The 23,366-nt window shown below is 36.7% G+C and overlaps 1 protein-coding gene across 17 annotated transcripts in view; it reads right to left on the bottom strand.

The window, feature by feature from the left end:
• The window catches only part of ROBO2 (roundabout guidance receptor 2), a 1,466,835-nt gene that overhangs the window by 510,569 nt on the left and 932,900 nt on the right, over positions 1-23,366 (bottom strand). The window lies entirely within an intron of this gene.

Here is a 23,366-nt window from a genome sequence, read left to right as displayed (position 1 = left end):
CGATGCCATCAAGCCATCTCATCCTCTGTCGTCCCCTTCTCCTCTTGCCCCCAATCCTTCCCAGCATCAGAGTCTTTTCCAATGAGTTAACTCTTCACATGAGGTGGCCAAAGTACTGGAGTTTCAGCTTTAGCATCACTCCTTCCAAAGAAATCCCAGGGCTGATCTCCTTCAGAATGGACTGGTTAGATCTCCTTGCAGTCCAAGGGACTCTCAAGAGTCTTCTCCAACACCACAGTTCAAAAGCATCAATTCTTCGGCGCTCAGCCTTCTTCACAGTCCAACTCTCACATCCATACATGACCACAGGAAAAACCATAGCCTTGACTAGACGAACCTTTGTTGGCAAAGTAATGTCTCTGCTTTTGAATATGCTATCTAGGTTGGTCATAACTGTTCTTCCAAGGAGTAAGCATATTTTAATTTCATGGCTACAGTCACCATCTGTAGTGATTTTGGAGCCCAGAAAAATAAAGTCTGACACTGTTTCCACTGTTTCCCCATCTATTTCCCATGAAGTGGTGGGACCAGATGCCATGATCTTTGTTTTCTGAATGTTGAGCTTTAAGCCAACCTTTTCACTCTCCACTTTCACTTTCATCAAGAGGCTTTTGAGTTCCTCTTCACTTTCTGCCATAAGGGTCGTGTCATCCGCATATCTGAGGTCATTGATATTTCTCCCGGCAATCTTGATTCCAGTTTGTGTTTCTTCCAGTCCAGCATTTCTCATGATGTACTCTGCATATAAGTTAAATAAACAGGGTGACAATATACAGCCTTGACGAACTCCTTTTCCTATTTGGAACCAATCTGTTGTTCCATGTCCAGTTCTAACTGTTGCTTCCTGACCTGCATACAAATTTCTCAAGAGGCAGATCAGGTGGTCTGGTATTGCCATCTCTTAAACCTGTTAAAAAAGTTTTGACAGGTTTTATTTTTGGGGGCTCCAGAATTACTGTGGATGGTGACTGCAGCCATGAAATTAAGACGTTTGCTCCTTCAAAGAAAAGCTATGACAAACCTAGACAGCATATTAAAAAGCAGAGACATCACTTTGCCAAACAAGGTCCATATAGTCAAAGCTATGGTCTTTCCAGTAGTCATGTACAGATTTGAGAACTGGAGCATAAAGAAGGCTGAGTGCTGAAGAACTGATGCTTGTGAACTGTGGTGTTGGAGAAGACTCTTGAGAGTCCTTTGGACAGCAAGGAGATCCAACCAGAAAATCCTAAAGGAAATCAACCCTGAAGAATATTCATTGGACAGACTGATGCTGAAAATGAAGCTCCAATACTTTGGCCATCTGATGCCAAGAGCTGACTCATTGGAAAAGACGCTGATGCTGAGAAAGATTGAAGGCAGATTGAGAGGGGGACAACAGAGGACAAGATGGTTGGATGGCATCATTGACTCAATGGATATGAGTTTGAGCAAACTCAAGCTGATAGTGAAAGACAGGGAAACCTGCAATCCTGCAATCTATGAGGTCTTGAAGAGTTAAAACACAACTTAGAGACTGAACAACAACGACAGCAAAGCTTGAGGAAATGCTAAAAACACTGCAAATCTTTATTTAAAATTTGTGATTAGGGTTTTAATAGGCAAGCAACAATAGACTGCTTCCAAATCAGGAAAGGAGCACGTCAAGGCTGTATATTGTCACTCTTCTTATTTAACTTCTATGCAGAGTACATCATGAGAAATGCTGGGCTGGATGAAGCACAAGCTGGGATCAAGATTGCTGGGAGAAATATCAATAACCTCAGATATGCAGATGACATCACCCTTATGGTAAAAAGCAAAGAAGAACTAAAAAGACTCTTGATGAAAGTAAAAGAGGGGAGTGAAAAAGTTGGCTTAAAACTCAACATTCAGAAACCTAAGATCATGGCATCTGGTTCCATCACTTCATGGCAAATAGAAGGGGAAACAATGGAAACAGTGACTGACTTTATTTTGGGGGGCTCCAAAATCACTGCAGATGGTGACTGCAGCATGAAGTTAAAAGACACTTGCTCCTTGGAAGAAACATGACCAAACTAGATGGCATATTAAAAAGCAGAGACATTATGTTGCTGACAAAGGCCCGTCTAGTCAAAGCTATGGTTTTTTCAGTGGTCATGTACGGATGTGAGAGTTTGGACTATGAAGCAGGCTGAGCACTGAAGAATTGATGCTTTTGAACTGTGGTGTTGGAGAAGACTCTTGAAAATCCCTTGGACTGCAAAGAAATCAAACCAGTCCATCCTAAAGGAAATCAATCCTGAATATTCATTGAAAGAACTCATACTGAAGCTGAAACTCCAATACTTTGGCACCTGATGCCAAGAACTAACTCACTGGAAAAGACCCTGATGCTGGGAAAGATTAAAGGCAGAAGGAGACGAGGACGACAGAGGATGAGATGGTTGGATGGTATCACAAACTTGATGGACATGAGTTTGAGCAAGTTCCAGCAGTTGGTGATGGACAAGGAAGTTCGGCATGGAGCATTCCATGGGGGTCACAAAGAGTTGGACACAACTGAGCAACTGAACTGAACTAGTCAAGCAAAGGCATGGAGATGGGACATCCATGACCCAGTTAATATCTTAGTTGAAAGGTGTCATTTTTTATAAATTATCTAGTATAGGAAATGGAGAAGGCAATGGCACCCCACTTCAGTACTCTTGCCTGGAAAATCCCATTGATGGAGAAGCCTGGTAGGCTGCAGTCCATGGGGTCGCTAAGAGTCGGACACGACTGAGCGACTTCACTTTGACTTTTCACTTTCATGATTTGGAGGAGGAAATGGCAACCCACTCCAGTGTTCTTGCCTGGAGAATCCCATGGGCAGAGGAGCCTGGTAGGCTGCCGTCTATGGGGTCGCACAGAGTCGGACACGACTGAAGCAACTTAGCAGCAGCAGCAGCAGCAGTATAGGAAATCTAACTGGAGGATAGAATTTTTCTCATTAGAAAAAAAGTGAGTGACAAGAAATGAAGAGTTAGAAAATCAGTTTTTAGGATTATGGTTATTCCATTTATTTTCACCCTTTTTTATTTTTTTGGGTAATAAGTAACAACCATGTGAAAAATCCAGGATGCATTACACACTTACTTCTAGGATGCCTATGGCATTGTATATCACAGTGAGAAGATATGGTATGCCAGATGGTAGGTGTTTGAAATCAAGAGCAATTTCCCTTATGGTCAATTCTAAAAAAACAAAGGTTGTAGTTTCAAATCTCAAGAGAATAGGGGAGCTACTATTACCTCTTTATAACCACCGGATCTTTTAAAACCCTTATGTATAATACGTTCCAAAACACAATATGCATTCCTAACTAATTAAAAATTTTTTGAAATACTAAATGTAAATAATGCTTTAGGATAAATTTATGTAATAGATACCTATCTTCTATTTTAAAAAATAACAGTGGCAAGCCTGTGTTAGATGCTAAATATGTATATGCTTCATGATTTCACTGTTTATGAAAACTCCTTGGAATGGGCATTTATCATTCCTATTTTACAAATGAGGAAACCAAGGGTCATAAAAGTTAAGTAACTTGCAGAAGAATATATAAGTATTGTGTGGCTGTGCAAAGCCTCTCAGATCCCAACTCTGAGTCTTGTCATCATGCATGTGAAGGGGAAAACCTAATTAGGATAAAAGAAACCCTAAATGTTAAGATCAATTCTTGTTTTTATAAAAATATACTTGCTAAATTGTCAATCTGGAAAAATAATAAACTTTTTGTGATATATGAGTACTCTCTCGGGTTAAAAATATAAAATACATAAAATTTTATAAATAAATATTTGATTGTCATTTTTCAAACCAAACTTCTAAATGATATATAATTATATAATATAATATATAAATATATATAATTATAGTTGCTAATATGTTGTTAATATGTTATTAGTACTTAAAACTTTCCTACATCTTCTTCTAAATAGCTCTTCTTTCTTTACTAACTGTCTCTAACTTTCCAAAGTCTTTAAAGTTATTAGCCAATCCTTTCTACACAAACATGGTTCTTTCTGAGGTATTGACTCTGCCTGTTACTTTACCTTGTCTATCTACCTGACATCTCCACTCCATTCAGAGTTCATTGAATACAAACATTCTCTAGATTAATGGCTAATTTATTATTTGCCTTGCAAATGTTTATCTGCTGGGAAATGGGGTAACTATTTCAGTTCTGACAAGGAGGAGGGCCACTACTCTAGGCCTGATGGAATGGTCAGTTGATGGCATCCCGGAGGACCTGGGCCCTGCCTTGGTTTTCTGAGACAATCTTCTGGAAAGCTAAGTATCTATTTTTAATGAGTGCAATGGAAAGTCAGTTAGCTAGTGGCTTATGGGAGGAAATTAATGATAACCTTCATATGGCATCTTACAAGCCCAATCACAAATAATCTGCATATGTAATCACTTGGAAATATTGTAACCTACTTATTTAAAATAAAAGGATACCCCTAAATCATAGATTTAACTACATGTTTACCAAACTCAAAAATAGCATCACCAAAAACACCTAAAAACTACAGCCACATATATAAACATTTAATATCTTAAAACAAAAGCGAAAATGGGCAAATATGAAAACGTTAACAATGGTTTCCACTAAATGATAGGTGATTTTTATTACTTGCATTGGTTACTATTGTCAAACTGTGTACTAAAAATAAAAAACTTTAAAATTATATATATGGTAGTCAAGAAAACATTTCTCACAAGGAAAAAATAGATCTGATGTAAGTCACGAATGCCACACAGATTATAGAAAATCAACATCATATATACAATTATTTTTTTATCTCTATAGTGAGAAATTCTGTGGAAAGCAATGTCATGAGACAACTGAGTACATGCCTTGGAAGTATTCCCAGTGTATCCTTCTTGTTGGGTAGCAGACAAAAATCTGTTTTTCTATGTATGTACAGATATTTTCACTCTGATGCTAAGAAAATCTGGAGTGGGGGAAGATATCTAATTCCTACAAGATAAATACTCTTAAGTTTGACCATATAAAACTAAACCATGTCTCTTTGCAAACATTAACATTCCAGCAGAATATAATAAATCCATAGATTGAATTAATGAAATGATTTGATTCATTGGGGTATAATTTAATAAATGGCATTTATGAACTAACACAAAGAAATTTCTCCTGCTGAGAAAGAAATACACCTAACTGCCAATTCTGATGTTTCAAGGGCTCTGACTAATTTAGGTGTTGCTTTCTCTGAAGCAGAAGATAGACATTGGAAAGTGTTCCTTTTCTTCAAAATTTAATTGAAATTATTAAACAATAAAACAGAAAGAAACGGAAAATGTGAAACCAACAGACAAAACTTTTTAAAGTCTGGTAGATACACACGTGTACTACCCATCCTATAGAATATATTCCACATTTTAAATGACGCCTTTCTCCTAAAATGATGGAGTTGAGTGTCTCATCCTGATATTTATTGAGTAAAATTCATTAGTTGTTCATTGGCTGTCCTCATTAACATGAGCGCTGGAGGGAAAGTTCCAAAAGTTATCTTAACTCATGAGGAAACATAAGACAATGTAATCATTTCTGTAAATATTTTCAAGCCAACCTGAATTCTCCAAAGTCTATTTTAATTAGAAAAATAAGAAAAAAAAAACTTTAAAACTTTTTTCTGATATTAACTCTGAAAGAGAAATAATGCTAACAACGAACACTATCCCCCTAAAAACTATCCCACGTTTACTTTTCTAAGTAGGATGAAGTTGGCTCCATGTTTCTTCAGCAAGTAAAGGCGATGTGCTGGGCTTTGTTATTCAGACATCATATATGTAACCAGTCCTGACAACTGCTGATTATATCTTTTTTACAGAGTGTTTTCCTCCTTTTTTGTTTGCCAGTTATATCCTCCAGTGTATATGCCAATGCAGGCAATGTCCCATCACCAGTAATTGTCACTAGGCTGTCTGTCAGTGACGAGGAGAAAAGGGTGACAGCCTTGACATCCCACCAATCACCCCCCTGGAAAATTGATATTGTCCTTCCCAGTAAACAACAGCTCGAGAATCGACCAGCCCCGCTGGCACATCCCCGAACAATCAGCTTCCATTAAGGACAGAAGCCACACATTTATCCCAGCACAGTCCAATCAATAGGAAACTGACTTTTTCTGTCCCTTTTAAGAACCCTCTACTTGTATTTTGCACTTAATATCCTCCAATTACAAACGCCTTGCGGTCCTTGTTTGCATCACTAGAATTTACAATAAGATTTAAAATATACACTTGGGAGGGGATAGAGTAATCCCCACCTATAATGGACATTTTATTTTTAATATGATTAAGATGCAAACATTGAAAAGAAAAACTTCTGCTCCTTTAGATTTGTGATTTGCCAAATTTGTGCAAACATTTTCCATTACCTCTCTGTAAAGGCTAAGGAACTCTATTATGTCATCTACATTTAAACAAATTAGGACAAAATAAATCCAGATTAATAGTACAGTTGATTCAGATGTGGCTTTCTAGTAAAGTGATATGTGTATCACAGAGAAGATATCTATTTTTAATAGAAATAAATAACTAATGGTTATTGACTTAATAGTGATGGTTCCAGTCTGATGATGTTAAAGTCCTTTTCCCCAACTGAAAGATTCGTAAAGGTTCTTATTATTTAAAATGCTCTGAAATATTAGTTATAAAACCATTAAATGCAATATGGGAACAGTGATTACATATACATATTCACACATTTACATTTTTTTTAAACAAAAAAGCATGCCTGTTGGGTTGTGCTTAGTTGTATGCTCAATGACTACATGGAATTCAAAGTTTTTAGGTCATAAATTTAAAAACTGCCTTGTCCATATGACAGTGATTTTATAATACATGGGCAGCCACCCAGAAAATACCACCTAGGCAGAATATGAGAGTAGATAAAAAAAAAAGAGAGAGAGGCTTCAGCTACAGTGACAGAGAATGCACAGTCTTTAAAAGGTGACAGGTGTCAGCTCTGGAGGGAAGACAGTGGCTAAAGAATCATGCCGGAACACTCACTGGCTGATTTATGAAGCTTCCCTGGTGTCAGTCTGGGAGCATGATGCGATGCTCTCTATTTCTGGACCAGAGTTAGGTACAAAGGAAGGAACCAGTCAAGGGAAGCCCATCACCTTCAGATCCCATCTCACCCCCCCAGAGCCTCCAGGAGGACCACAGTCGGGAGGCCTCTGCTCAACTACCATCCCCTTTGTGGGGAACTGCGTCTGTTTCCATTGTAATCTCTAACCTTGTGGAACACTTTTAACTCCTGAACTACCTTCTTAGAGTGACCTTTATCTTGAGAATAAAAAAAAAAAAAGAAGGGAAAAAAAGGCAAACATCAAGGCAGTTATTACTAAAGCAAGTTTGTAGTTTAAGCACTCAGAAGTCTTCACTGAAACAGTATGGGTAAGTAGGTTTGATATATACAGGTAGCACCATAATTTTCAGAAGCAATCTTTATAAAATTCCAACTATATATATGTTTGAATTCTATGTGACATGAAATTTTTTATTAATATTAATGAAAACATTCTTTTGAGGAGTTTCAATCCAATGTTGATTCACGTTAATGATGTTTTACAAACAACTTAGCAAGTCAGGATGTCTTATGATCTCTTTTTATTTTGTTTTCATTTAGAGCTTCTGTCTGGTAATAAAAATAAGGAATTACTAAAGTTCGATACATTTGAAGACTAAAAACAAAACAGAGGGCTTTTTTAGTCATAGATATATACAACATCCCAATAGGAACAGTTGTGTTCAAATCTTTGCAACCTTTTGGACTACAGCCGGCTAGGCTCCTCTGTCCATGGGATTTCCCAGACAAGAATACTGGAGTGGGATGCCATTTCCGCCTCCAGGGGATTTTCCCAACCCAGGAATCGAACCTGCTTCTCCCATATCTCCTGCATTGCAGAAAGAATTTTTTTTTTTTTACACTGGTTGAGTGATTGGGGAAGCTAGATAAGACAATCATGGACAAAAAAACATTTCTCTCAACCTGGGAGAAAATAATTGCATAGATGAGAGAAGGTCAGTTTGCACACTCCAGCACCAAATTTTTGGCTTTCCCTGAGAAAGATGGGAGAAGGCAATGGCACCCCACTCCAGTACTCTTGCCTGGAAAATCCCATGGACGGAGGAGCCTAGGTGGGCTGCAGTCCATGGGGTCGCTAAGAGTCGGACACGACTGAGCAACTTCACTTTCACTTCTCACTTTCATGCATTGGAGAAGGAAATGGCAACCCACTCCAGTGTTCTTGCCTGGAGAATCCCAGGGACAGGGGAGCCTGGTGGGCTACCGTCTATGGGGTTGCACAGAGTCGGACACGACTGAAGCAACTTAGCAGTAGAGATAGATACTGTAGTTCTTCAAGGTGACATGAGCAGGACTTCACATAGAAAGAAGTAGAGGGAACCGTCTGTGAGAGTGAAATGGACTAAATTTGTTCAATCAATCATTAAAACATTCCCTGACTGAACAGACTTTTCCTTCGCTTTAAATCCCTTACTATGAATTACATGAGGAAATGGCAACCTACTCCAGTATTCTTGCCTGGAAAATACCATGGACAGAGGAGCCTTGTAGGCTACAGTCCATTGGATCACAGAGTCAGACATGACTGAGCAACTGAGCACACACATCGGTTATGTATTTACTAGGTGACAGGGCAAAAATTACAACTGAATGGTATCTTATTTAAAGAGACGATGTTCTAATGAAAGGACAAGCAAGCAAAATTAATTATAATGTGAATAAACACGTCCCTATGAGAGCTGGCATGAGGAATGTAACCATGTCCAATCTACCATTGTCTGGGTCTCAAGTGTGAAGGAAATGGAAAGAAATATCAAAAGTTACATCAGACTGGATATTTCCTATTATTCCTGCTAGTTTTTAAAGCTATGACTTCACACATGTAACTGAGTAGACAAATACTCCCCATGAAGGCCAGATTAACTCCATTAAAAGATTTACATTGTGAAATTCCTTTCAACTATACAAGTCATGATATTTTCCTTCATAATCAAATTTCATGAGACCAAGACTAACATAGAGTCTAAGAACATTACTGGTTACACAGCCATTCTGCCAGTGATTTAATCTTGTAGGAGCAGGACATATGTTAAGCAAAATGTTCGCAGTGTTTATTATCATGGCGGTGCAGGTATAATGATGAAATGCCAAGTCATTGGGGACTTGCTGCACCCTCATTCTTACTAAACGGACAGAATCAATACCTTAATGGGGATGTTTGGAATCAACCTTATGAGAAACAAATTGGCACATTACAACACGTTTTTCAGGCTAAGCATTCAGTTCATTTCCTTTTCTCATTTGAATTACAAATTTCACTTCTCTGTTCAAGAAAAAGACAAGATTTCATTTACAGGATCAGAGTTTGGCCATGTTAATGTTTTACAAGGAACAATAAAGTCAATGCAGCAGAGAAACATCCTGTCTCCTCCTCTCTTGACAGATAATTAAAAATCGGGTTCCATATTCCAATAATTCTGATGGAAGCAGCATAAGAACTCCCATAAAAATATGAGAAAATTATTACATGAGAAGATTCCAGGGCTAATATGTATGTTAAAAATATTTAAAATACAAAACTATAGTATAATATCACAGCCAGGATATTGACATCCACATACCATTTTATCTATATATGGTTCTATATTAGGGTGGATTTCCTTTATCAAACTCTTTCTACACAGTAGGGAGTTAATCTAATGGATTGAAATATATTCATCCTAAGAAGATAATCTGTGAGTATATGAATATATCTTTATTGGTCTATAGTATGTCTGTCTAGTTATCCATTCATCCTTCCAGAGAAACCATTTTTGACTATTCCAGAAATAAATTTAAAACATAGATTTTTTTTTAAGTAACAGCAAAATATTTAAACTATGTTAAGCCTTGCAAATTCAACATAATAATTTTCTCAAGCTCTTATATTGTGCCCCAGATCACGTCTAAGTATAAGCTGTAAGTTGTTAGAAAAACAGAGTTGTCAGTCAACTTGAGAAAACAGACATTAAACAAATGAACATGCAGATATGATTTCAAATTGTGATAAATACTATAACATGAAATGACAGGGTGCTATAAAAGAAAATAGCAGAAGGACCCTAAAAAGATGCCAGCAAGTATAGATGACTTCTATGATTAAGGAATTTTGAAATATAAAGCATTGTGAAATGAATGGCCTAGAACACACAGTGTTTATCGTCAGATTATTGGAATCTCTATAGGTTAACAGTTTAATTATTAACAAGACTACTGTCAGAATCAGTTAGGCCCTGCCTTACAACAAAGATTAATTCTCACTCAAAGATATTTGGGGACAATTTGTATAATGTAAAATAACATTTGTATTCTCTACATATGGGTTCTTTATTCCTACAGCATGTCTAGACAGCAAGAGGAATGTCTTAGTTATATATACATTTTTTGGAGCTAGTGAACATCATTGATATCGGAAAGTGTAAAAACTTCATATTCCAAAGAAGCGAAATTTGTAACGCCAATTTTACAGAAATTTCCAAAGTCCTACACCAGAGAGTTGTAAGTATCTCTCACCTCTACTGCCAAACCTCACCATTCCTCCTACTCCTACATTGCCACCTGTCCTAGCCAAAAATGCTTTAATCCTTTGTAGGCTTATTAGAGAAAAAGGGAAATGCATACCTTTTATAAAGGATGAGCTATTTAATTCATATAAAAGTGAAGCTGTTTTGATGTTCCACACCGTTTAATCAGGGAGAGAGTCATACACAGGCAGGTGTATAGTGTTTGCATTAGCAACTTATCAAGAATTCATTAAGACACTAAACTTGGGAATAAGATGCTACTTCCTGGGTTCTGCCAATGGAAATACTGTTGCTTATCTTTTTGAAAGTTATTTTAATTAAATGCAGAAGACAATGGCTTTTTACCCAACACAATACTTTTATTTTCATTCATTGTATGCAGGCTATCTAAACTCGTAAGGCCAATATTTGTTAAGCCATGTATTATTTTAATATCCATATTCTAATCAAAATTGCGTATTTAAAGCCTCCAAGATTTTTAAAACTTTAACTGTGAAAAAAATATAGAGTACAAATATATTTTGAGTTGGTATTACATGGTATGGACATAGTGTTTATTCTTAAAATGTTATATTTTTCTTTTTTATCTATTATAGTTCTCAGAGTATGTTTTCTGCTATACCCTGCTTTTTTTTTTTTTTTTTTTTTAACACTGGAGAGTTATGACTTAAGAACGTTTGCTAATGTTCCAAATTAAAACTCTGATGGTCTTATATAATGAATTTGAAAAGAGATGGACTATATCTATATCTTCCTTAGAAAGAGATCATTTTTAAATGTATTTTTGGTATTACTGAATTTGTAATAGAGAAGTACTAATTGGAGGAGGGCACAGCAACCTACTCAAGTATTCTTGCCTGGAGAATCTCATGGACACAAGAGCCTGGCAGGCTGTAATCCGTAAGGTCCCACAGAGTTGGACATAACTAAAGCAACTTAGCATACACGCATGCAATCCTACGTCATATTTAGACCATGACTCTGTAACGTTATTTGGATGAAGGTATTAATTTGAATATGATATGGATTATGGAATATTCTTGCTTAGAAAGGAAGCTATGCATTTCAATAAGAAAATATGACCATAGAGAATGGGGCAAGAGAGAAGAGAAAGGAGGTAGAATGCAGTAAGGGAAATTAAATGATAAAAGAGACAAACAGAAGAAAATACATGGAACTGAATGAAAGCTAAGAAATTTTCAAACCGAATTTTTCATTTCTAAATCTGATTTCCTTAAGGGGAACCAAAAATAGAATATCTTTGGGCTATTTTTCAGAAAATAAAAATAAGTTGCTATGGAATCATTCTCTAAATAAGCAAAATTCAACTACTCTACTTCTGTCATATTAACATACAATTGTAAGAAGATGATGTATGGCTCTGAAATGGAAAATAATTTAAAATCCCCTACCTTATGTTTAGTACCAATTAAAGATCATATACACATATTTGTCCTTAATAAAGAGCTGAAATTTTGCTCGAGGAGTGGTCTCCAAGAATGCATAATACTACAATAAATTAATAGTAGTCAAAAGAAGCACCGGAGTCAAAGGAAGGTTATATTTGAATAGTCTTGGCACCATATGCAAATGAAGGTTTATAAAAATGATGCAGAGGCTGCATTTTATGGAAGACAGAACTTTGTATTATAGATGCAAAAATCCAATTCCAAACACATAATTATTATTACGTTCATAATGTGTTTTTCTCAACACCTAAACAAACAACTAAAACCCCTGGGATTGAGATGCCCTAGGCAGTCATGCTCCATTGGCTTCCTGTTTCTGAGAAGTGCAGGCCATGAAGCTTACAGGGAGGGAGGGTTGTAATTAGCAGCTTCTTCCAACCCACCGGAGTACTCCTTTTACCTATCTGTGAAACCAGTTAACCATTCAGTCATAAAGGATGTTTTAATAATACTTTACATATTCTAATTCCATAGAAAATTGGAGAAGTTATCATAGCAATAAATTATTCTTCAGCAGCCCAAACTCACAACACAATCCATTCAAAATCAACATACAGTTTCATATTCAAGTTCTACTTATCAGTTTAAAATTACAGTATCAGTATTTCTCTAGGTCAGTCTGTAACTCCTGATTAATTACATGCCAAGAACGCAGTAATTATATGCTTGGTGTCTAATCTGAAGTAGCAGTAATAAAACTGTAGTTCAAATGTAATGTTCTGTGCCTCTTATTGGTAACCGTTCATATAAAGTGTATGGTATGTCCCTCAGATATTCTGAACAGTTTCATCCTAATTACTGACATATATTGCACACATCAGTAAGTATATGAAATAATTCAGGTAAGTAAATAACTCTTTTTTTCAATATCTTTTGGATCTACATTACTAAATAAGTATATTTAAATGGCTAATGCATCCAGTGCATTATCCCAATGAAAATCTTTCAAGATGATGTAAATAGAATAGTATTAATCCATTTACAGAAACAGCTTCATAGTTTGTAGGAAAAAGTATTTTCCAAGACAAACTTTGTAACAATGCTGCTGCTGCTGCTGCTAAGTCACATCAGTGGTGTCTGACTCTGTGCGACCCCATAGATGGCAGCCCACCAGGCTCCCCTGTCCCTGGGATTCTTCAGGCAAGAACACTGGAGTGGGTTGCCATTTCCTTCTCCAATGCATGAAAGTGAAAAGTGAAAGTGAAGTTGCTCAGTCGTGTCTGACTCCTAGCGATGCCATGGACTATAGCACACCAGGCTCCTCCGTCCCTGGGATTTTCCAGGCAAGAGTACTGGAGTGGGGTGCCATTGCCTTCTCCATTTGTAACAATAACTCTTATTTTTTCAAATGTGTTAAAATTTTGGTAACTTTTTGTCTCCTTCATACATCTGTTGTTCAGTTGCTAAGTCATGTCGGACTCTTTGCTTCCCCAAGAACTGTAGCATGCCAGGCTTCCCTGTACTTCACTATCTCCCTGAGTTTGCTCAAACTCATGTCCATTGAGTCAGTGATGCCATCCAACCATCTCATCCTCTGTCACCCCCTTCTCCTCTTGCATCTTTTCTAGCATCACAGTCTTTCCCAATGAGTTGGCCATTTGCATCAGGTTTCCAAAGTATTGGAGCTTCAGCTTCAGCACCAGGACTTCCAATGAACAATGCTTCTATATGTAAAAGGCTTTTCCTAATCACTGGGGAAGCGCATGTCTATTTATTTAGGAAATAAATATGCTTTATATAATATGACATTGAAAAGAATGCCTTTATGCTTGCCCTCCACTATTACTATTAATATAAAAAGCATCAGAGAAAGTGTAATTCATGTTTTGTCTGAAATGAACAGACACAAGCAGAAATTTGTTAGCTCTGGTAAGTCTACATTTTTTTTCTCTGTCTCTGTGTCCCTTCTTTTTTTTTCCTACAGCTAACTCTCAGAATAATAAAGAGGTGGAGAGATAATTTCAGAAGAAACCAAGACTTGCTATAACATATCACTGGCATCAAATGTTTACCTACTTAATTCCATGACTGAAGAAACTTAAAATATACAGGGTAGGATTAAATACCAGAAATTTGATCTGTACCCTATCAGTTCTCTCAGTTTTCAGCTGAGCCCAAGATTTATTTAACTTACACACTTTTATGATTTCATATATTTATATAAGTTACTCTGAATTTTACATTATTATTAAACTCTCCAAGTTTGGTCACAGATGATGGAGAAATATTCCGATTTTTTTTTTTATCTTTTGGCTTGAAACAGGTAGACATGTTTTATTTTTATTTTCCAGACAATATTAAACAAACCACCAACTCTACTTTACAGGTGTCACTGATGACTAAAGAAGAGAAAGTACTGAATGTAAGTTGTATTAACCAGACATTCGCCATAGGGAAAATCCACTAGGGAAGAACTACGCAAGGATCGCTGCCAAGTCTGCTTGAGGAAAAGGAGGGAACTTGCTAAAACACCCCCTAGTGCAATAGCTGGGAAATTCATTACTAAAACGTAGTGATCATCTTGCAAGAGTACCAGCAGATTGCACACATTACCGCCTGCCGATTGAAGTGGGAATAACTAAAAGAAAAAGGGTAATGACGGTCGGGGGAAATTGAATTTCCATGGCACTTATCTTCTGTGTCATTCTATTTGCATGAGAACAATGTTTGCCACAGACATTACAGGACCCTAATGAGACCAGGAGACTCTCCCCATGGGCAGGCGCCAGGATGGGTGTTGATGAAACCAATCTATCAATGAGATTTTAAAAGGTGGAATAGTCCTTGCCTTGCTCAGAGCCCAGGTGGGTGGGCCTTCCATCTGAGGCGAGAAGAAATTAAGAATGATGACTTGAGAGAGTTCAAAGCACACTCGCCTCTCTGTCAGCTGGTCCTTAATGATAACGTACTACTGCTTTCCTTAAAGAGCTTCATGTCTTATTCAGGGTAAATGGTGAAAATGTGGCATTTTAGAACCCATGATGTGTTTTCCTATTGATGCTGTCAGTGTGACTGGCCGCTAAAGGAAGAGTTGTTTGTCAGTTCCCATTCTCTTCCATGATTCATCAAACAGTGGCAGTTCATGCATGCAGTATCAGAAGAGGAATAAATAACTTAACAGCTCCATACTGAACACTCACATATTTTATTAAGCTGCCACCAACCCCGGGGGCACTTCAGCATGTCGGAAGACAAACTCTTTTAGGGGAGTCTCTGAGCGCATACTTTTAGTTACAAGCTACTACCTGCCTTGAGTATTTATTATCGAAATATGAAAGTATCTTTCATGTTGCAAAGGCAAAAGATGCATTTTATCCCTTGGCCCTGTTCTTTATGTCACGAGTAAACCAGTAATGATATTCATTATTAATGTGTTCAATTTGAAAACCATGTTTTCTCCAAAGAATTCAACTCACAGTCTCCCCAATTACATACATTAACTTATCTCACGTAGTGAGCTGTCTGTTCTTCACATGCTGAACTACGCTAGTGTCTGAGTGCTCTCTCTCTAAATCATAGCTATTTAAGAGCAAGTAATAGTTTTCAAACATCGATAGCAGGGGCCATTCCCACCCACATAGGCTGGATAGACCACAGAGAAAGGTTCCAGTCATCACCTTTGGTTAGCACCAAGATCTACTAAATTTCTGAAACAGGGTTTGCTGGGTCCTGGTATGTGTTCAACTCACACACTGAATGTTACCAATTTAAATCTTCTTTAGTTCACACCATTAACCTTTTTCACCCCAGGGTCAGTCTGCATGAAAAAAACAAATAACTATAATTTCAGTGACTGTATTTACAGCCTAGGCAACTTAAATGAGATTAACTGTATATGAGAATTTTGAGTTGTATTTCGTATGTCTCCTTTATCTTATATATCAAACAACTGAATCACAAAGCCTCAGCTAAAGGCAAGGCCAATCACGGCTACATTTCAGGATTTCCGTGTGTATTGTGATTGCCTCTCTCCCACAACTCTGGTAAGAATTTAAGTAAATAGGTACTCACTGAAATTTAATATCTAAGTAGTAGCGATGTTTATTTCCTGGAACCAAATACAGTTAATCTCTAACATAGAAACAAATTGCATCCCAAAAGCTCATCCAGAGCTGGTTTTAGAACACAGAATGCAATTCTTCATAAGCAAAGCGTGCATGCAAAGATGCTAAGCAACTTCACTCGTGTCTGGCCCTTTGCAATTCTATGTACTGTAGCCCACCACACTCCTCTCTCCATGGGATTTTCCAAGCAAGAATACTGGAGTGGGTTGCCATCTCTCCTTCAGGGGATCTTCCATAAGCAATAGTTTCCTTCAATCTACAGTATAGTGAAGTGAGAATGTTCAAATCAACTCAAGACCAGCATGCCAAAAACCAAGGAGTGCACAGCTTCTTCACTTGTTACCAATTGCTAACAATCCCCACTTCTTGGATTCCAACAGCCTTCAAGTTTACCTTATTCCTTTCATGATAGTAGAGCAAAAATATAAAAAGAACTAGTTTTCAACCACACAAAAAGCAAGAGAATTCCCTTCTAACTATAAACTTGTTATGTTTCTTTCTTTGGCAATCCAGTCTGGGAATTGGAGAATCATTGAGCTCCTATAATGAAATTAAATAAAACTTTTAGCACAGGACATCAAAGTTAAAGACAGATTACAACAAGAACCAATCTTAGACATTTGAAACTTTCAGGTATATGTTACCCTGAATTTAATTGGGAATGCTAATTGTTAAGGATTCTCAGGCGGCGCTAGTGGTAAAGAAACTGCCTGAGACATGAGACACGGGTTCAATCCCTGGGTCGCAAAGATCCCCTAGAGGAGGTCATGGCAACCCACTCCAGTATTCTTGCCTGGAGAGCCCCATGAACAGAGCAGCCTGGTAGGCTACAGTCTAGGGGGTCAAAAAGAGTCAGATGTGATTGAGAATAGCACAACACATGGTAACCATACTTCGAGAATTACTGTAATGAAGAAAGAGTACAGACATTAGAAACATATGTACTCTATGCAAATCCCAGGCTTTTTAACTCAGTAGTTTACTACTAATGAATCAATAAAAAGGAACACTAAATACCAGCACAAACTTGTGAGGATTAAATGAAGTATTATAAAATAAAAAACCTGCAATATTATAGGAGCTTAGTAAGTTTAAGGTATGAGGGCTTAATAAGCTATGAGGGCTTCCCTCATAGCTCAGTAGGTAAAGAATCTGCCTGCCAGGCAGGAGACCTGGGTTCAATTCTTGGGTCAGGAAGATTCCCTGGAAAAGGAAATGGCAATCCACTCCAGTATTCTTGCCTGAAAAATCCCATGGACAGAGGAGCCTGGCGGGCTACAGTCCATGGGGTCGCAAGAGTCGGACACGACTTAGCGACTAAACCATCAATAAGTTTAAGAATGTATTGCAAAAACACTACTTAAATCTCTGAAAAAAAATCTTATAATTTCTCACAACAACCTGCAATACATAGGACATTGTTTCCATTCAATTTCTAATAAATGATATGTGTGACAATTGATCCAACTAATAATAATTTCCCTATGCCATAGGTACATGAGTACACTTAAAATTCAACCAGGCAGTGAATACAAAGGCAGTTGTCATTTGGGGTGCAACTAAATTGGCAACTGCTATCAGTTTAATTGCCATCAATTGAACTGCCATCAATATAAACATGGGAAATATGCAGAATTATTTATCTGTATAAAGATATAATCTTACCTTATTTAACATGATCTCAAATAACATCAGATCTGACTGCATCTCCAGGGCATCTTCTAGTCTACATCAACCATCTTCTAGCTCCTTCCCAATGAGAGCCTACCCTTACTTTCTGAATCAATCCAAAAGGCACATTGAGTCCACTTGGATAACTCAAGGTACTCTCCCTATCTTCAGAGCAGCTTAATCAGCAACCTGAATTCTTTTTTTAATATAAATTTATTTTAATTGGAAGCTAATTACTTTACATTATTGTGTTGGTTTTGCCATACAGCGACATGAACCCGGCACGGGTATACACGTGTTCCCCATCCTAAACCCTCGTCCCATCTCCCTCCCCATACCAACTTTCTGGGTCATCCCAGTGCACCAGCCCCGAGCATCCTGTATCGTGCATCGAACTTGGACTGGCAATTTGTTTGACATATGATAATATACATGTTTCAATGCCATTCTCCCAAATCATCCCACCCTCTCCCTCTCCCACAGAGTCCAAAAGACTATTTATACACCTGTGTCTCTTTTGCTGTCTCATATACAGGGTTATTGTTACCACCTCTAAGTTCCATATATATGCGTTAGTATACTGTATTGGTGTTTTTCTTTCTGTCTTACTTCACTCTGTATAATAGACTCCAGTTTTATCCACCTCATTAGAATTGATTCAAACGTATTCTTTTTGATGGCTGAGTAATACTCCATTGTGTATACGTACCACAGCTTTCTTATCCATTCATCTGCTGATGGGCATCTAAGTTGCTTCCATGTCCTGGCTATTATAAACAGTGCTGCGATGAACAGTGGGGTACACGTGTGTCTTTCAATTCTGTTTCCTCGGTGTGTATGCCCAGCAGTGGGATTGCTGGATCATAAGGCAGTTCTATTTCCAGTTTTTTAAGGAATCTCCACACTGTTCTCCATAGTGGCTGTACTAGTTTGCATTCCCATCAACAGTGTAAGAGGGTTCCCTTTTCTCCACACCCTCTCCAGTATTTATTGCTTGTAGACTTTTGGATAGCAGCCACTCTGGTGTGAAATGGTACCTCATTGTGGTTTTGATTTGCATTTCTCTGATAATGAGTGATGTTGAGCATCTTTTCATGTGTTTGTTAGCCATTTGTATGTCTTCTTTGGAGAAATGTCTATTTCTTTGGCACAATTTTTTGATAGGGTCGTTTATTTTCCTGGAATTGAGCTGCAGGAGTTGCCTGTATATTTTTGAGATTAATTCTTTGTCAGAGAAACCTTAATTCTATGTGCAAACTTAATTCCCCATTTGCCATGTAACCGAACATGTTCACAACTTCAGGGGATGAGGATATGCTCACATTTGATGGCCGTTATTCTGCCTTCCATATTAAAATCACTTAATATTTATTTATCCCTGACCATATGTTCAGTAATCTCCTTCATTTTCCCCCAAAACAAGCCATTTTAAAATAAACGAGACATTTTTCTAGGCAAATCTCTTTTATATTTCAACTTCTCAGTAGCTACTTTTTCTCCATACATATTTACTATTTCTCGATTATTTCTTTTATGTTACAATGAATAAAGGTCAAGAAAGAAAAGCACATAATTAGAAAATGGTAGGAGATACTTTATGTGTGTTATTTCAAGAGAAAATTCATTAGAAATTTAAAATGTAGATTCTGTTCTCAGAGTTTAAGTGTGATCCATAATATTTCTGTTACAAATCTACTGAGAAGGAAATGCTTTGCTGCCTTATGTCATGAAAGGCTGTTAGTTGTGTGTGTGTGTGTGTGTGTGTGTGCGTGCGTGCGTGCGCGCACACGTGTTAGTTGCTCAGTTGTGTCCAACTCAACTGTGTCTGCCGGGTTCCCCTGTCCATGGGATTCTCCAGGCAAGAATACTGAAGTGGGTTGCCATTTCCTTCTCCAGGTGCTAGCTGGAAGTAAATTGTTTCATATTTTTCATGTTGAGAGAATCAGAACTAGAACTAAAAGTGCCTAGCTTAAGAGGCAGTTTTCTGTTGAAAATGAAGAATATCCTCCTAAATATGAGACATTTCTAATAATAAAACAGATTATTTTAGTAGAGGTAATTTTCTTGTGAGTTTAAGGACTTATGCAAAGTGTAAAGGGTTACCATCTCATCAAGAAATAGAAATGTAAAGGAGTCATACTGGGTAGAAGGGTGGATTAAATCACGATCAAGTTTCTTCCAAAATGTATTACATGGATTTAACTTAGATATGATCTATACCATGAAAACGCAGATCTGATCTTTCACATGTTGTTATATATCATCAATTTGGGGATTTACTTATACTCATCATTCTATCACTGGTACTGTCCTTTTTCTGTTTAGTTTTCCCTTGCTATTTAAATATTCTATAATTATGGAGGAGCAGGAAGTCAACTGTAATTTTAAAAAAAGATCTTGTTTCATTGTATACTACTTGAAAATTCATACAGAAGTATGAAATGTCACAAATATACACTTCTCAAGGCTCATTTTGACTTTATTGCTACAATGCTAACTAAAGGGAGTTATCTCTGTTGCATATTATGAGTGATGAAGAAAAAGAGTTTGACTTCCATGATTCACCTTAATAACCACATCTCATTCATGAAATGACTAGGAACGTTTTTCAGAAAGACATAACTCACTGAATCTGACTCCAGAAGAAACAAAATATCTGGATAGACATGAAACAGGCAATGAGAATGAATGTGAAATCACAAACATTGCCCACAAAGAAAAACTCAGGCCTAGATGCCTTCACTGGGTAATTCTACTAAATATTTAAAGGAGATTTCACAACCATTTACATAAACTCTTCCAAAAACTAGAAGACGAAGGGATATTTCCCAGCTTATTTAAGGTACCAGTAGTACTGTAATACCAAACTAGGCAAGTTATCACAAGAAAAGGATACTGCAGACCAATACCTCTTATGTACATGCAAAAATCCTCAACAAAATACCAGAAAAGTGAATCTAGCAACACATAAAAAGTATTATATCACATGACCCAGTGGAATTTATTCCAGAAATTCAAGATTGCTTTTTAACATATGAAATATAATCAATGTCATATCTCAACTAATAGAATAAATGATCACTTCACATGATCATTCCAAAAGATGCAGAAAAAAATTGAAAAAATCTAATATCTCAATATAAAAAACTTTCAACAAACAAGGAAGAGAAAGAAACTTCTTGACCTGATAAAGACCAATTAGTAAAATTCCATAGCTACCATTATACTTAATAGTAAAAAAAAAAAAAAAGTGAGTACATCTTCCCCTATGATCAAGAAAAACACAAGGATGTCTAGCCTTATCACTTCCATTGAACACTACACTGGAGGCTGTAGCCTGATCAATTAGGTAAGAAAAATAAATAAAAGTATGCAGGTTGGAAGGAAAATACAAATACTAATACATGCTACAACATGGAGTGAACCTCAAGAATGATTTGCCAAGTGAAAGAAGCTAGACCAAAAGGGTCATGCTCTGTGAAAGAAATCAGATGAAAAAAAGCCAATATATTTGATATCTTATACTTCCACTTATATGAAATGTCTAGGATAGGGAAATTCATGCCTACAGGAAATAGATTAGTGGTTGCCTGCAATGGGGGCCTAAAGGGAATGAGCTGTGATAGCTAATCAGTACAGGTTTTCTTTCTGAAGTGAGAAAAACATTGCAAAATTAGACAGCACTAAAGTCTGTGCAACTGAATTTATTAAAAATCACTGAATTATACACTTTAACAGGGTGAATGTTATGTATGTGAATTATGTATCAGTAAAGTTGTTATAAAAATAATCTACAGCATAAAGAGCAATCCTAATAATTTAAGAAATCAGAAGTGTCGTATCAATTCTAGAGCAAGGCCTTTCAGTCATAAGTGTGCCTCGAATCACTTGATGATTTTTTAAAAAATAAAGCTTCTGATCTAGTAGGTCTGGGTGGGATCTAATATTATGCACCTCTAACATTTCACAGGTGATGCAGATGCTGCTTAATCTAGAGGAACATTCTGAGTAGCAAGCTCCTAGAATACCACTGTCCAGTATGGTAGCCACCACCCATGTGCGGTTTTAAACCATTTAAAGGGGGCTAGTTTGAATTAATATGTCTTGCAAGTGTAACATAATCACTGGATTACAAAGACAGCATGGAAAAAGAAAGAAAAGAATTTAAAGAAAACTTACACTGATTATATACTAATATGAAATTTTGGATATCATGTTTAATATTACTAAATTAATTTCCCCTGTTTATTTTATTGCATTTTTAATACAGCTCCTAGAAAACTTTAAATTATGTGATTTACATTAAATTTCTCAGACAGAACTATCCTATTTTCTCAGTATCATCAACAAACTCTATTGCTGAACTTTAAAGGCCAAGAGTTATCAGTATCAAGAAGGTTCCCAGTTGTCATTACCTGTAAACAGGCCACAGTTTTAGCACAAATAAACTCTGCTGAATTAATACAATGGATAAATAAAAGTAATATACCCCAAAATACTGGTGTACAATGATCCTAAGAAGTGCTACCATGAGTAGAAAAGTAGAAGAAAATGATTTGAAATGCACATCTTCAAATAATGTGATATAACTGAGGACTGTGCTGATGTTACAGTACTAGAAAGAACATATACTAGAGCACAGCAAAGTCAATGAACAAAAAATATCTAAAGAATGGAACTTAAGTGGGAAAGATTCTGTGAAAACCAAGACTATATTCATGGCAAATGATAAATTTTACATATATGTATCATGGAGAGACCCGATTTATTGTTTAATTTCTTCAACCTCACCTAAACATGTCAACTGCAAACGCAAATTTTAAGTAGGACATAAAAGAATGTCATTATTTTTTGCTGAGCTGGTCATAGAAAATAAAAAGTTTTTTTCACTGATTTAAGATGCATTCAGTATTTATCAGTAAATAAGCATAAGATAGAAATACTTGAGCATTATCACAAACTTAGTCAAAGACAACCTGAATAGCAAATCAAAGTGTAGTCTCTCAAAATAGTGCAAGCTGACAGATAGCTGACAGATGTCCACCTAAAATTGTGCTAGAGTTCTGAAAGAAGATTCACAAAGCATTCATTTTGGCAAATTAGATGAATGAAATGTTGACTTTGTAACTGACTAAACTCTTCTTAAGGTCATAATGGTCCAGATAGAAATAGAAAGCCAGACAAAGATAATAAGAACTTTAAATAATCTTCCTTTTTTTTTCATTTCCTTTAAGATTTCCCCATTTTGAAAGGCATTCAATGAACTATGTGATATTATACTTAAACAGATAAAGTTAGCACCAAAGTTAAATTTCAATGTAAAAGTTAAAATAATAATCTTAAATTTATGTGTACCTCAATTTATTGATTACACATGTATAAGGTATACTCTGGAGAAGGCAATGGCACTCCACTTAAGTACTCTTGCCTGGAAAATCCCATGGACGGAGGAGCCTGGTAGGCTGCAGTCCTTGGGGTCTCTAAGAGTTGGACACGACTGAGCGACTTCACTTTCACTTTTCACTTTCATGCATTG

This window comes from Bos indicus x Bos taurus, chromosome 1 (genome assembly GCF_003369695.1).
Source record: "Bos indicus x Bos taurus breed Angus x Brahman F1 hybrid chromosome 1, Bos_hybrid_MaternalHap_v2.0, whole genome shotgun sequence".
Classification (NCBI taxonomy): domain Eukaryota; kingdom Metazoa; phylum Chordata; class Mammalia; order Artiodactyla; family Bovidae; genus Bos; species Bos indicus x Bos taurus.
The sequence above is the reverse complement of the archived record's forward strand: the minus strand, read 5'-3'. Positions and strand labels throughout refer to the sequence as shown.